The sequence below is a fragment of the Pagrus pagrus genome, assembly GCF_965226575.1.
Source record: "Pagrus pagrus genome assembly, contig: HAP1_SCAFFOLD_33, whole genome shotgun sequence".
NCBI lineage: Eukaryota > Metazoa > Chordata > Actinopteri > Spariformes > Sparidae > Pagrus > Pagrus pagrus.
In genome coordinates, this window is record NW_028175430.1 from 163,030 (window position 1) to 177,740 (window position 14,711).

General features: G+C 38.7%; 1 protein-coding gene and 2 long non-coding RNA genes across 8 annotated transcripts in view; 2 read left to right on the forward strand and 1 right to left on the reverse strand.

Annotated features, from left to right (window-relative positions):
• The first annotated feature begins 817 nt into the window (after positions 1-817).
• Positions 818-14,711, forward strand: part of LOC311253688 (uncharacterized protein) — a 46,344-nt gene continuing 32,450 nt past the window's right edge. For all 6 annotated transcript variants that reach the window (XR_014621809.1, XR_014621810.1, XR_014621811.1 and 3 more), the window contains exons 1-2: positions 818-911; positions 14,352-14,514. The gene's annotated coding sequence lies outside the window, so the exon portion shown is untranslated. The remainder of the gene's footprint in view (positions 912-14,351; positions 14,515-14,711) is intronic.
• On the forward strand, positions 3,987-6,228 carry LOC311253690. The gene is made up of 4 exons (XR_014621814.1): positions 3,987-4,068; positions 4,183-4,293; positions 4,420-4,696; positions 5,637-6,228. It is a non-coding gene; the product is annotated as an uncharacterized lncRNA (long non-coding RNA).
• Positions 6,311-7,360, reverse strand: LOC311253695. Its single transcript, XR_014621817.1, has 3 exons — positions 7,263-7,360; positions 7,035-7,161; positions 6,311-6,550 (listed from the first exon to the last, which is right to left on the reverse strand). It is a non-coding gene; the product is annotated as an uncharacterized lncRNA (long non-coding RNA).

Sequence of the window (14,711 nt, forward strand, 5' to 3'; positions counted from 1 at the left end):
GTGAAGCATGGTGGTGGCAGCATCATGCTGTGGGGAGAGGGTTTAATGAATGAAGCAAAATATAGGGAAATCCTGGAGGACATCCTGATGCAGTCTGCAACTACTACTTGGGAGAAGATTTATTTTCCAGAAGGACAATGACCTGAAGCAAACAGCTAATGCAACACAGAAATGGTTTAAAGACAACAAGGTGAATGTTCTGGAGTGGCCCAGTCAAAGCCTAGACCTCAGTCCAATAGAGAATTTGTGGCTGGACTTGAAAAGGGCTGTTCACACCCGACCCCCATTCAACCTCACAGAGCTTGAGCAGTTTTGCAAAGAAGAATGGAGTAAAATTGCAGTGTCCAGATGTGCAGGCCTGATTAAGATCTATCCACACACACACAGATTCAGTGATTGTATTGAGGGCAAAGGTGCATCTACTAAATACTGACTTTAAGGGGCAAATACTTATGCAGTCACTTATTTTACATTATATATATTCAGTTAATTTACATCAATTTGTAGAAATCTGTTTTCACTTTGACACTGAAGAGGTTTTTTTTGTTATATATTTTTGTTTTGTATATATTTTCTATATTGTCCATGATTCCATTTCTAAAAGCAATGAAAAGGGGAAAACAAATATATATTTATATATGTTAATGGGAGATATGAGATCTCAATATCTGCTCTTATGGCAAGCAAAATGATTTGTGACAAAGCCCCTGCAGACCAGACTAGGAAACCCGTTTAATTCGCTGAGTAGCACGTTACCTTCCCTTCATTAAATCGCCATTACATTGTCACTTCCGCCGGTAGGCTTTTAATGTGAAATCTAACAGGAAGTGGACTATCATACAACCGCCGGCGTTACAGCGCCGTGCCACCGCTGAAGTCGATGAAACAGGGTATAACAAGCAGCGTGTTCAGTAAGTACTAAGTATTTCATTAAAATATACAGTAGCGTAACCATGACAAGCCATGACAGTTTGATGCGTTGTGTAGCCATTTTTTATTTACTAAAACTGTCGGCTTTCTTGTTTAAAGGTCGCTTGCCGAACACAGGTGTATCATAAATTAGCACTTGCTAACAGTCACAGTCAGCTTAAGACATATGGAGTAAGATAGCTATCAAAACGATGTGTGCATGATTCTAACCATTCGTATTTGTAATGTTAAACATTTGTATGTCAATAAAATTGTTGTACACAAAATTCTGCTGTCATATACGCAAGTCTGAGAAATTGTTTGGGTTAGGATTGTTTTTATGTGAGTATGAATCTAAAAGCTGTAGTTACAAAGTCTAGTGAATACAACTCTAATTTCTATGACTACGAAGTCTTCACTGTGAACACGAATTCAAGTTTGTGGGTACGAGTAGAAAAGTGTTGAAATGACGTCACGTAGGTCACAGGCAGGTCACAGGGGAAAATAATCGAACCCCGATTCCTCCAAATGTGCATGCGCCAAAGGCAAAGATGGCTGACAGCAGTGGACCGTGTGGAGGTGCCAGCTCAGGTGAAGCATCGCAGGTAAAGTCAATAACGTGTATATCCAATATTTATTTCATGAAATTGTACTATTTAAAATAATATACAGTCCATGGACTTACAGACTTACTGCATTAGCTTGCAAGCTAACGACATGGCGGTGACGCAGTTAGTGCTAGTATTACTAGCATAAGAAGTTGGCTTGTGCTAGTTAATTAGCACTGACCTGCAAAATATGAAATAATTAATTTGTGACATAATGTTGATCAAAATACGACTTTTATCGATTTATAAATTGTGTCGATTGGCGTACAAATCTGTCCTTCGTATAAGTCCGGTTTCTTTTCCTCTTTGCTAACCCTCCTCTCGGTCATGTGCATTTGTTTACAACGAAGCCGGCGGAAAATCAATCAGTGGATCGATGGATTATCGTGCACTCATTATGACGTGTATATTTGTGTAGTCTTATCTGTCATAAACAAGAGGTTACGGGTTACGGGGTGCGTTTGTGTTGCGGTGCTGCAGAGACGAGAGCTGGGACACCGGGTCGGAGGCTCCATTCTCCATGTAACAAGTTACAAGTCGTTTATTTAACCAGCACTTTAACTCTGAAGCTGTTTAATTAAGGTAAAAATGAACCATAAGGCAAATATCCCGCATAGTTCCTTTTTAGCCTCTTTCCATCTGTGCTCCTCTGATCAGAGCGGCGTCCCTAGCAACGGTCTGTTATACAGAAATAACAGACCGTAAAATGCAGCGATTGACAACATTCAATAGAGCCCTATAATAATTAAGAGTTATTGTTTTAACCTGCAAGCTAATGATTGGCATATTCATTTTGCCTAAAAATACAAAAGTATTTTGAATGTCTGTCCAGCCTATGTGGAATTGATAGAGTACTGTATGTTGTTAAACGACTAAGTTAACAGTGGCATTTAATGCATCAAACTTGTATTTTGTCGTTTACAGGGACCAGTGGCTACTCAGTTATTGGAACGTCTGAAATCGAGGATTACAGATGTGTTAAATCAACCGCACTTGAATTTGGACTATTTGCAGTACATTGTAAATCAAGAAGCATTTATTCTGACGGCTGCCTCCAGTACTTTAAACATCCCAGGTGAAATTGTGGAGTGTCTTTTATCCCTGCAAAGTAAGATCCACGCAGCTGTTTCCCAAGAGAGTCCCTGTGCTTTTATTAGAGCTGGAGGACGAGGCCGACCAAAGTTCATTTTTTCTGAGGAGCTTCTGTCCCGGCTCATCAACTTCCCCTTACCAGTGTCTTGCATCGCAAATCTGTTGGGTGTCAGCCAAAGCACAATCTTCCGGCGTATGCGTGAACTTGGGTTGTCCACAAGGTCTACATACAGCAGCTTAACTGATAGTGAATTGGATGATGCTGTGCAGTCCATAAAAAGCAGGATCCCAAATGCAGGATATAGAATGGTTAAAGGCTGTCTGCAAGCAGATGGGCATAGAGTTCAATGGGATCGCATCAAGGAGTCCATGCACAGAGTTGATGCTCCAGGAGTTTTGGAAAGGATGACACGGCTGGGGTGCATAGTAAGGAGGACATACTTTGTGCAGGGGCCTTTGTCATTAGTCCATGTGGACACAAACCATAAGCTTATACGGTAAGACTTATTTAAGATTTATTTACGTATTTATTCATGGGGGGGGGGGGTGACTGCTCATTGTCATTTCATATTTTGTTTTCAAGGTACAACATCGTCATATTTGGTGCAATAGATGGGTACTCGAGAAAGGTTTGTCACCTTTTATTACAGTGCTTTATTATCTCTGTACATGTTTGTGTTCATGTATTCACTGTTCATAAACTGCATGTTACCCACATGGTTCACACACATTATTAACAATGAATTTTCAAAACTTTTCATAATGTTTATCATATTTTACTCCATCACTTTAAGTAGATACACCCAGATGGCAATCATAGGGAGCAGTACTGACTGGCCAATCATATGGAGAAAAAATATGACGGGAGGAGGGAGGGGAGGAGGAGAAGATAATGAGAAGAAAGGGAGGAGTTTAAAGAGAGGTCAAGAGTAGCAGGAGGATGAAGAAGGCAGGTGGGAGGAGACAAAGGAGGAGGTACAGGAGGAGAAGAGCAGGGAATAAACATTTTAAAACATTGTATATTCAGAACTTTACTAAACATTTTTTTTAATTCCAATGAATTTCCATGTCTGTCATGACTGTAGAAACCCTGTACCCAGAGAATACATATGCCAATCTAGAAATTTAGGGACATAGTGCAGATGTAATGTGTCAGAAAGCTTATTTCAATTACTATCAATTTTTTTATTTTATGCTTATGCTTGCTTATGGTTCCTGACTTTTATCTATTGCTGTTCCTGCTTTTACTGCTGTTGCTATAATAACTCCTGAAATTTCCCCTGGGGATCAATGAAGATTATTTATTTTATGTGTTGTAGGCCTTAATATTTTGCTTCTGCAGATTCAAACACTGTCTTTCTATACAGATTTTCTATCTGGAACCTGCAACAAATAACCGCTCAAACACTGCTCATTCATTTTTTCTGAAGGCAGTGGAAAACTTTGGCTGGCCGTCCAGGTAAACAATGATATAAACTTGGGCTATTGTTTCCATGCCCTAATTACTCATTTCAATAATATTCAGTTTGTTGTAATGATTATTGGCTGAACATTTCTTTCATGTATTTTCAAGGGTCAGGGGCGATGAAGGCGTTGAAAACGTCTCAATTGCTGAAACCATGTTCACTGTTAAAGGCGCTGGAAGAGGGAGCTTCATAGCTGGGCGGAGTGTACATAATCAGAGGTAACAATAAAAAATTCACATAATTTACAGTATATCAATAGTAAGATGTAAAATGGGAAATTATTGTTGTAAAGTAGTAATTTAAATTATTACTTTTCAGCTGAATAAGTCTTGTTTCTGATCTAGAATAGAGCGCCTGTGGCGAGACGTCTGGACCAGCGTGACACACCTTTACTATGAAGTTCTTCACAGTCTCGAGGAAGATGGCCTGTTGCATTTGGCAGATGTTGTTCATCTGTTTTGTGCCCACTATGTCTTCCTTCCACGTCTGGCAGAGGCCCTTCACACCTTCACAGAAGGCTGGGACAACCATCCTTTACGGTCTGAAGGTGGACTCTCCCCAAACCAGCTCTGGGTTTTGGGTCACATGAAGAACTCTTGTGACCCGAACGAAGATTTGCAGGTTTGTTGAAGCTTAAACTCGAGGCGCTGTTTACAAAGGCAAAGTGCAGTTGACAAGTTTTGAACCTGAATATGTGGAGGCTTAGGTTTAAATAAAAATGTTATTGTTATTTGAATGAGGTCAATATCTTCAACAGTGTAGAAGGAGTAGAAGGTTAAAATTCAGGAGTGATCACACAAATAAAGTAGGTCAGCAAAGCAAAATTTATGATAGATGTACTCCATGTTCTGATTGCTTGAACATTATACACATTTTATTCTCTGGTTAAATGTTTTCTGTTGTCACTGCACTATGCCTGTGTATGTCAGTGTGTGCTTTGGTATGTTTTTAAAATATTTATAAATCATTAACCTTATAACTTAAAGTTGTAGTTAGCGATGTGGGAGAAAACCAGTAGAGGTTGTTGATATTTCAAGTGTAAACGAATACAGACCCACCCCTCCCTTCATACTCCACCCCGGGCTCCACCCCCGAAGTTCATGGACGCGCATTGTCATGGAAACGGCTGTAGAAACAGCATAGCTGACCAACATGGTGGAGGCCGGACTGTCCAATGCTCGAGGGGGTGGACCCATGTTTTGCTGGCTCGGTCCGAGCCACATATTTATAAGATGAAATTCAGAGCCCAGGCTGTGTATTGAAACTGGATTTTTTTTTCAGCATGCTCTTAGAAGTGACCGCTTGCAGATAGTGAGGAGAAATATGGTGATTTTGACAAAAAGTGCATCGGATTATGATCGCTAACTATACCTTTAATTGCCTAAGTCATATTTTGGCTAAATTATGATATCTACCTAGTTCCCCTACCACTGCTGATTCACTGTGCATTATGGAGCTAAAATCTTAAAATATGACTCGGGCAGTTATTCTGTCAGGCTAACAAATGCTGTTTTGTACAAAATAATATTAAAAAGATTTTTTTTTCCCCCCCCCCCCCCAGAACATGGAGCTATTTGGAACTGACTGGGAGATGTTTGATGCTGTGCATGAGGAACCATATGGAGTTCAAGTCCAGGAAATTGAGTGCCCTCTGACTCTGTACATTATGGAAACTGTACAGTCCATGATAAATCCCTTGGCCTCATCAGAATCATTTGGCAGAGACATTTACATAACAATGGTTCAGTGTGTTGAAAGTCTAATGGCAACAAGAAATACCTGAGATGTAACACGACCTTGCAAAAGATTTAATGGTATAAAGTTAAACATTTGCAGACAGTCTACTTGTTTCAAAAAAGGCTTGCTCTGACATCTGTTCAATTTAATGAGACAGGAGTCCCCAAAATTTTTATGAAAACTTTCCCATGAAATTTGCATTACAGTCATCAGAATTAAATTTGTGACTTTTCCAAAACTTGACTCCAAAACAAAAAATGACTGTGGGTATTCTGAAGAGTAACATGGAGGTAAAAACTAACTTTGGAGTAAACCATCATTAACAGAACAGCAATGGTTTTGTAACAGTGAAAACAGGAAGTTGTCACAGAAAAATGACAAAAGAATAAAACATGATCTGACATGTCGCAGTTACCTGGTTGTTTTCCTTTACACTGAGTGGTTACACCCTGTCAAAAGTTTGCCCGTGGCATATGGCTAGTGTCAAAATGTTTTTGAATTCACTGTATGTTTTCAGGTGAGCTGAAGGGAATGTGACTGTACGACTGCAGGCGCTTACAGTTGGAAAACAAACAGTGTGTTGTGTGTCACAGTCATGATGGAATTTCATATTTATGACAAAGTCCTTCTTTTCGCTTGGCAGAACAGGCTTGTGTCGTTGTCCAGTCATCCACTGCATGATGCGTCCTACAGTCAAGCCTTCTGGAGTAACGCTGTTGTTGCTGGGGCCCTCTTGTTCTTAATGAAGAGATTAACACAATGTTAGTCTGAATTGAAATAATACATTTTAGTTTTCAAGTTGATAAAATCCCTTACATATACACAAATCATATTGACCTTTTTGAGTATAAGAACATTTGATAAATCAAAGCAGAAACTACATAGATATTTTAACAAAAGCTGCATTTGTTGTGACTGGATGACAGACATTCTGTTGTGGCAATTGTTCAGACACCCTGTTATTGTCAATATAACTATGCAAGTCATCCATCTGTTAGCCCTCCATGTCTAGTTTAATGAAACTGTTATCCTAAAGGTCACAATATTACATTTAATCAATTACATTCATTTTAAATAGTGACATCAAGTTTCCAGAAACGCTTAGATTTAATGGGTTGTATAGTTTGAATCAATTAACCATTTACACTGCACTATATAAAATATACAGCAGGATAGCAGAAAAAGTTAATCTCTTTATTACCCTATCTTGGCTAAAACATACCAGAATCCTCAATTTCCTGAAGGTAGTCCTGGAGAAAGTTCATGATGTTTACTTCCTTTTGGTGCTTGGCAGAACCAATCTCACTGAAGACAGGACGGCTCCTCTCCAGAAGGAAGGCTGCATCTGCCTTTAAGAAGAAGGAAGTGCATTTCAGTCTGCATAAACATTGTAATTCTTGCAAAAGACATTTATGCTCAATTAAAAGCAGTCTAAAACGTAACAATATACCTCATCATCTTCCCCTGGAACAAACAGTGGTAGGCAGAGGTCTTGATGAGTCTTCATGATTTTTGGTAGGTCATACAGCTGCAGGCCTTTTCTGAGCTGGTCGAGCATTGGGATGACTCTCATGGTGGAGTGAAGTACGACAGTTCTAATGGACAAAATGTTTCATCAGGAGAATATACTTTAGTGGTAAACCTGTTGGGTGTAGGGGGGGAAAAAAGCCAAAACTACTATTTAAAAAAAGAAAATATATATTATTATTATTTGGTGACATGTAAAGAAGTTTAACAACACAGCTTTGCATGAAACCAATGCCATGTTACTTGTAATCCATGTTTTAGACATGGCCAAACAAGTAGCCTAATTCAAGTCACAAATTCTTGTACAATACACCCTTGCCTAAATGAAACCCAAAAATGTCACCAACATACCTTATCATGATGTCTCTTTTTTCAATAGACACGATTCCAGTGTATCCGCAGGGCACAATATCGTCTACCAGGTCACTGATGTTGTCATTACTGGCGCTGTTTATCTGAAAACAGAGTAGGTGTCAAGTGAAATTAAGTTGCATTGTATCATTGTTCCCTAAAGGCAACAAACCAAAAAAGTAATTGTGCACGCCATATCATAATGCGGTTAATGCAATTACTAACTTTGTTAAAGTTGTATTTACCCTCTCAATAAGCTGTGACAGTTCGAAATCTGTTACATCACTGGCAGACACTTGTATGCTGTCAGAGTCACCGGAGCAGAGATATCTGAAGCACCACTCGCGCATTAAGTTAGGACAAGGTCCGCCTTGTGCCAGGCTAGCTGCCATGACCTCTCCTGCACTCCTAACCAAAACAAAACAACACAGCATATAAACTGCCTGAATATATTTACAATGATATAAAACAGGGTTAAGAAGTGTTGCAATTAATATGCTAAAAGAAAACACACAAGAGGAATTTAACTACACACCTGAAGTAGTTAGAGTCCAAACTGTTGAGACAATAAACAGGATTCTTCCCTTTCTTATCTGACCCTCCAACAAAGAGTCTGTTTTCGATCTCTGCCAGCATTTCTGCAAAACAGCAAATACAGGAAATTCAAAAGGTCTCTTCTGTCTCTCTCCCCCCCCCCCCCCCCCCCCCATTTAATTAGCATTTGAGCCCACTACACCACCAGAGGCCCCCTGTTGATGTTGACAGTGTGTCAAGTGTGTCTGATTTGACAAATATGGACAAACAGGAAAGAGAAGAAATTATACGCACATCAGTCCATTAAAAATTCTCGGAACTATATCCAGTGTGCGGATAATTCCTTTCCTTTTTGTTCTCGATTTATCTTTTATTCTGCACCTGGCCTTGTAAGAATTTGATGTGCACAAATTTTCTCTTATTGTGAAATGAAATATAGACAAACATTTGTACCTGTGAGGAATTCTCTGCTAAGGGCCCCAGTATCGATGCCTGCCTCGCCAAAGAATGTGACCTTAAGTCTACATTTGGGCGATGTCTTCTTCTGCCGTTGCCACTGTTGCATGCCTCTGCTGAAGAGGTCAGTTCGCGACACACAGATGGAAAATGTGTTTGTTTCATTAACTTGACAAGCGAGCCAATCCAAGATTTCCTCAGAACTGGAATTAAAAATAAAAGACAAAAATTAAACATTAAAATAGACACCAACATGTCTTTATTGCTTTATTTACTTATTTATTTCTTGCTCAACACTGAGCATTTGAATAAAAAATAAAATTAGACATGGTTATACTGTCTGTATAATTTTATAGCTGTTTGCTACAATTATTCCAGGTGGTTGTTAGGGTGTGGCATGGTACAACAATTGCCACACCTCCTATACTGGTGAAATTCTAAGGGGTGAGAGCAGGCCTCATGTAAGTCAAGATAAGAGCAAAATATGTCACAAAAATCACACTCCACACATATTACAAAGCTTTTCAACAGGAAAAAGATGACTGATACTGCAGTATCTATTTAAAGCGTATATTATCCAGATGAAATAATTTGCCACCATAATTACCTAATGTACAATATTACCTTTGAAAGGTACTGATTTGACTGACTGGTACTGATCCACTTGACTCACGGCCGTAATTATCTGAAGGTCTGCACACATAAAGAAAACAGCTTGTCCTAAATCATCTTGACATAAACAATTGCATACTTATAACATTTTGCAAGGTAATCTCCTTATATGTAATTTGTCAAATGAACGTAGGTATACATTAAAAAAGTTACACTAAAATCATTAATATTACCGTAATCCGCATGTGGCTGCATGGATCTCAATTACGTCAACTTGAAATGCATTGTTGCACACAGGACACTCTGCTGTCTTAAAATAGAATTCACAAGGCATGTGAATAAAGCCTTACATTATTCCAGAGATTAATATCTTAATTTACCAGGAAGGCACAAACAATTTCACCTTGTCTGTCAGGTTGCAAATAGAATCTGGGAATTCATCTTCATGTTCTTCATTGCAGCTTTCCTGGGGGGGGACAAATAATAATAATAGGCAAGTGTTTAGAGCATAATACAGAATAACATCTCATTTTTCAATATAAACAGCTGTGAAGCTGTGACTTTGACATACCTCTTCAGCAGAATAGGACAAATCTACAAGTTCTGTCTTGCATTCCTTGATGTGTACTGGAAGAATCTGAAGTGGAACCATTTTCTTGCAGGTTGTACACTGGGCTTTGGGCATGTTCTCAAACTCCTTTGCTTCAGGTGGTAATGGAATTGTATCAAGTTCTTCTTGTAAAGGAGAAATGTACAATGTGTATTTTCCATTCCCGCTCACTGCTTTTAGCTGCTGGCCAGTGTATCCTTGTAGATCTGGAGGTATAACAACCAAGCTCCGCCGCCCACCCCCACCTAAAATTGAAAAATTAGAGATACTAAACAAACCTGAATATACAGTAACTACTCATATAGAGAGTATTTTGAAACAACATTAATCCAGTGTATACGCCTACATACCTGTGGACTTGTGCAGCATCCAGCCACCACAGATATTTGCCAGTCTTGGATATGCACTTACAAGCAAATCTGAAAACTTAAGAAACAAAAGCATAGTTAAAGCTTTATTGCAATGACTTATATTCATGAACTGCTGTGTATTTCATCATGCAAATATTAATTAAATCATGCGTCAAGATGAATTCTAAGATGGGTGTTTTTCCCTTGAGACATGACTTGACACAAGGCAGTAAATGAATGGTAGCGTACCTCTGAATGTGTCATGTTTTCATATATGGATAGTGAACGTTTTCCAAGGCCAGCCAGCATGAGTGGCAGTTCCTCTTCTCCTTTTGGTGTTTTTTCATACTGTTTTTCAAGAAGAAAAAACCTCACCGAAAAGCTCTTCCCAGATTCTTTTGCCCTAAATGGTGCAAAACGCCTTTTGCCTCTTGCCTCCTTTTGAAAGAATCCTGGAAAAGACCTAAAAAGATAGCATACTATTATTCTTATCTTTTATATTCCATCAACAAAACCAACCTAACTCAGAAGACATCTACATTCTAAATGATTCTGTTAGCTTATGTAAATTTGTTTTATGCAATAGTTTACATGGTGATGGTCTGAAGCTCCAGAAAATATTCTAAGGTAAATAACAGAATTTAAAACATCTGCAGCTGTTTCTCTGCCTTCTGCCTGAATCAGAATCAGGGACCTAGTTTGTCCAAATGTGCCTGAAATGGGAGTGCAATAAATGACCCATGTACCCTACCGCGCCATTTCTTGTTTCACTGACAGTCCAGGGCCATTGTTCTGAGATCTTATAAGTTGTTGCACTGCCTGCTGAGGCCTCACTGTTGGAACTGACTGCGCTTCCTGTCTGACAGCAGCTTCTCCTGTATTTTCCTGTCTGACTGGCCTGACATTCGCTGGTACACTGTTACTTAACATCAACACCAGATTTTGTGCTGTGTTGATGATGTCTCTTAATTGGACCTGAGTGAGAAGAAAGACATAATTGAATAGCAAATGTTACAGACATGGGTATTTTTCACGATTGTACAGAATGCCTGCAAACTAACTTCTTCTTAAAGTCTGAGCTTGGGTCAGCATCCACACCAAGCAGCAAGCCAGTCTGTACCCATGCAAACCACACTTGTGCGCCTGATCTCAAGCAACTGACTGCAGGCAAATAATAATTATTATTATAGGGCTCTATTGAATGTTGTCAATCGCTGCATTTTACGGTCTGTTATTTCTGTATAACAGACCGTTGCTAGGGACGCCGCTCTGATCAGAGGAGCACAGATGGAAAGAGGCTAAAAAGGAACTATGCGGGATATTTGCCTTATGGTTCATTTTTACCTTAATTAAACAGCTTCAGAGTTAAAGTGCTGGTTAAATAAACGACTTGTAACTTGTTACATGGAGAATGGAGCCTCCGACCCGGTGTCCCAGCTCTCGTCTCTGCAGCACCGCAACACAAACGCACCCCGTAACCCGTAACCTCTTGTTTATGACAGATAAGACTACACAAATATACACGTCATAATGAGTGCACGATAATCCATCGATCCACTGATTGATTTTCCGCCGGCTTCGTTGTAAACAAATGCACATGACCGAGAGGAGGGTTAGCAAAGAGGAAAAGAAACCGGACTTATACGAAGGACAGATTTGTACGCCAATCGACACAATTTATAAATCGATAAAAGTCGTATTTTGATCAACATTATGTCACAAATTAATTATTTCATATTTTGCAGGTCAGTGCTAATTAACTAGCACAAGCCAACTTCTTATGCTAGTAATACTAGCACTAACTGCGTCACCGCCATGTCGTTAGCTTGCAAGCTAATGCAGTAAGTCTGTAAGTCCATGGACTGTATATTATTTTAAATAGTACAATTTCATGAAATAAATATTGGATATACACGTTATTGACTTTACCTGCGATGCTTCACCTGAGCTGGCACCTCCACACGGTCCACTGCTGTCAGCCATCTTTGCCTTTGGCGCATGCACATTTGGAGGAATCGGGGTTCGATTATTTTCCCCTGTGACCTGCCTGTGACCTACGTGACGTCATTTCAACACTTTTCTACTCGTACCCACAAACTTGAATTCGTGTTCACAGTGAAGACTTCGTAGTCATAGAAATTAGAGTTGTATTCACTAGACTTTGTAACTACAGCTTTTAGATTCATACTCACATAAAAACAATCCTAACCCAAACAATTTCTCAGACTTGCGTATATGACAGCAGAATTTTGTGTACAACAATTTTATTGACATACAAATGTTTAACATTACAAATACGAATGGTTAGAATCATGCACACATCGTTTTGATAGCTATCTTACTCCATAAAGACAGTTATCAGAGTTTTCGGTCACCAGGGTGGACTGACTCGTTAAAATTAAGGTCATTTGTATGTTCGGGTGTCAGTTATTTTATTTATTTTTTATATTTTATGTTTGCCACGGTAGGAATGTAGCGGCTATATTCACTGAGTCCATCACACCTGGTGTGGGGGGATGGGTGGTTGGTTTCGCAGCACAATGCACTTGACTTGATCACAATTTGACCGGAAGTCATGCTTATGTGGGCTACGATAATCCAACCATATTGAAGTGGGCAAAGTTTTTAGAGCCATGCTTTTCAGACGAGGCGCAGTTAATATCGAAGATTTAGTGTTGGTTGGTTATAGTCATTAAACAGTGTAGCAAGCCAGGTTTTGCTTAGAATATTAATTAAGAATGTAGTGGATGTGTAACCTAAATCATGCCAGTGGAAATCAAATTCAGAGAATATATGTGTATATATATATATCATAGAAGAAAATAATAAATGAACAATATGTTAAATGAAGGATTTGGGGGCCCCACTGTACTGATTGATTTCATTACACAATAAACTCAATATTTCACAACTAAATTCAAGCTGGATTTAACAGAAATTGAGCTGGAATAGCACAATAAAAAAAAAAAGAGATGGTAAAAATGGAATGTTTACGCTTGCTGTTTTTCAGTTTGCTAAGGGGAAGAGTCCATATGCTACTTGGGTAACATATTGTTTAAAACCCTGTAACCTTATTTTACTAGAACTGATGCCTAAGCTATCTCATTTTTTATTAATTTCTTTGCAGTTTGATCCCGATCTGAGTCCTTTAATATTTAGTATCTGCCGATACCAAGTCCCGATCCGATACTTAGCCCAATATTTTCTTAGATAATACAGCTGCATTACGAAAAAAAACACCTGCATCCAAGCTGTTCTTAATAGCTTTTTTTTATTTTGTTGAAACAAAGTAAATACTTTCATATGGCTCTTTCTTATTCTGCATACCCTATTGCAACATTGGTTTTCATTAGTTTAACAAAAACAACAAGTAAACAAAGTCAGTAAGTAAACCCTGATCCTCTACCACAGAGGTGGGCTGGTTATCCGGAGCGATGAATTCAATGACCTCTGTAATATTTGTTGCCATGTCGCTGACTCGAGGATATTTCTTTTTCCTTTGGAAAGTATCCACGAGTGTTTGTTGCTTCGGTGCCTTTGCCTGTATTGCTTGAGTGAACTCATGTTTTTGTTTATGTGCTAAACAGATAATAAGAATTTTTTATCTATTATTATTTATTGTTTCTAGAGCAGCAACAGTAAAGCTAACAGCAGGAACATCACTATATAAACTAATATATCACTGGAAATGAGTCAAAATGTAGGTAAACATAAATACATATTCCTTAAAATCATAATATTGAGTGAAGTTTAGAAAGGATAAAGAATACAGACGTCAGTCAGTAACAGCCATTCACCCTGTCCTCCTCCCTCTGCTGAGGTGATGCACTGCCTGCATGTATCACCTCAGCAGCAGCTTCGTGGCTGAAAACATTTTTTTCTCATGTTGACCCTTTTCTTTAAGAGCCCCAGCATTTTCTTGAGTTTGACAGTATAAAGACAGGGCATGAGCACACCACTACCACTTTTTCATAAATTCAAATTAGTCATTATTCTCGCTCTTTATCTACAGTGTGTATTTTTTAATACATTAAGCAACAGATCAAAAAACAATTGTAGTGGACATAATTTTTTTTTTTGTCTTATTTTTTTCTTACAGGACGTGGTTTATTCACCCAAGGTTCATTCTGCAAAGGAGACTTTGTAGTTGAATACAGGGGAGATTTGATTGATGATGACAAAGCCCAGAGGAGAAGAAGCTCTTACCACTCCTCATGCTCTGCATTTTTGTTTGCATTCAAGTGGAGAGGGAAAACATGGTGGTAAGATTTTCAGTTACTATACTGCTTTATAGTTATATACATTGTTAAATTTGACATACAGGCTTGCACAATCAGTGATCGCCATTTTGCCATCTGCTAATATGATCCTGCAATGTAAATGAAATACATTTCGAAATGTATCAAAGTTAAAACAAATAATTGTATAGGACCTGTAGGAGACTATTTTCATTTCTGTA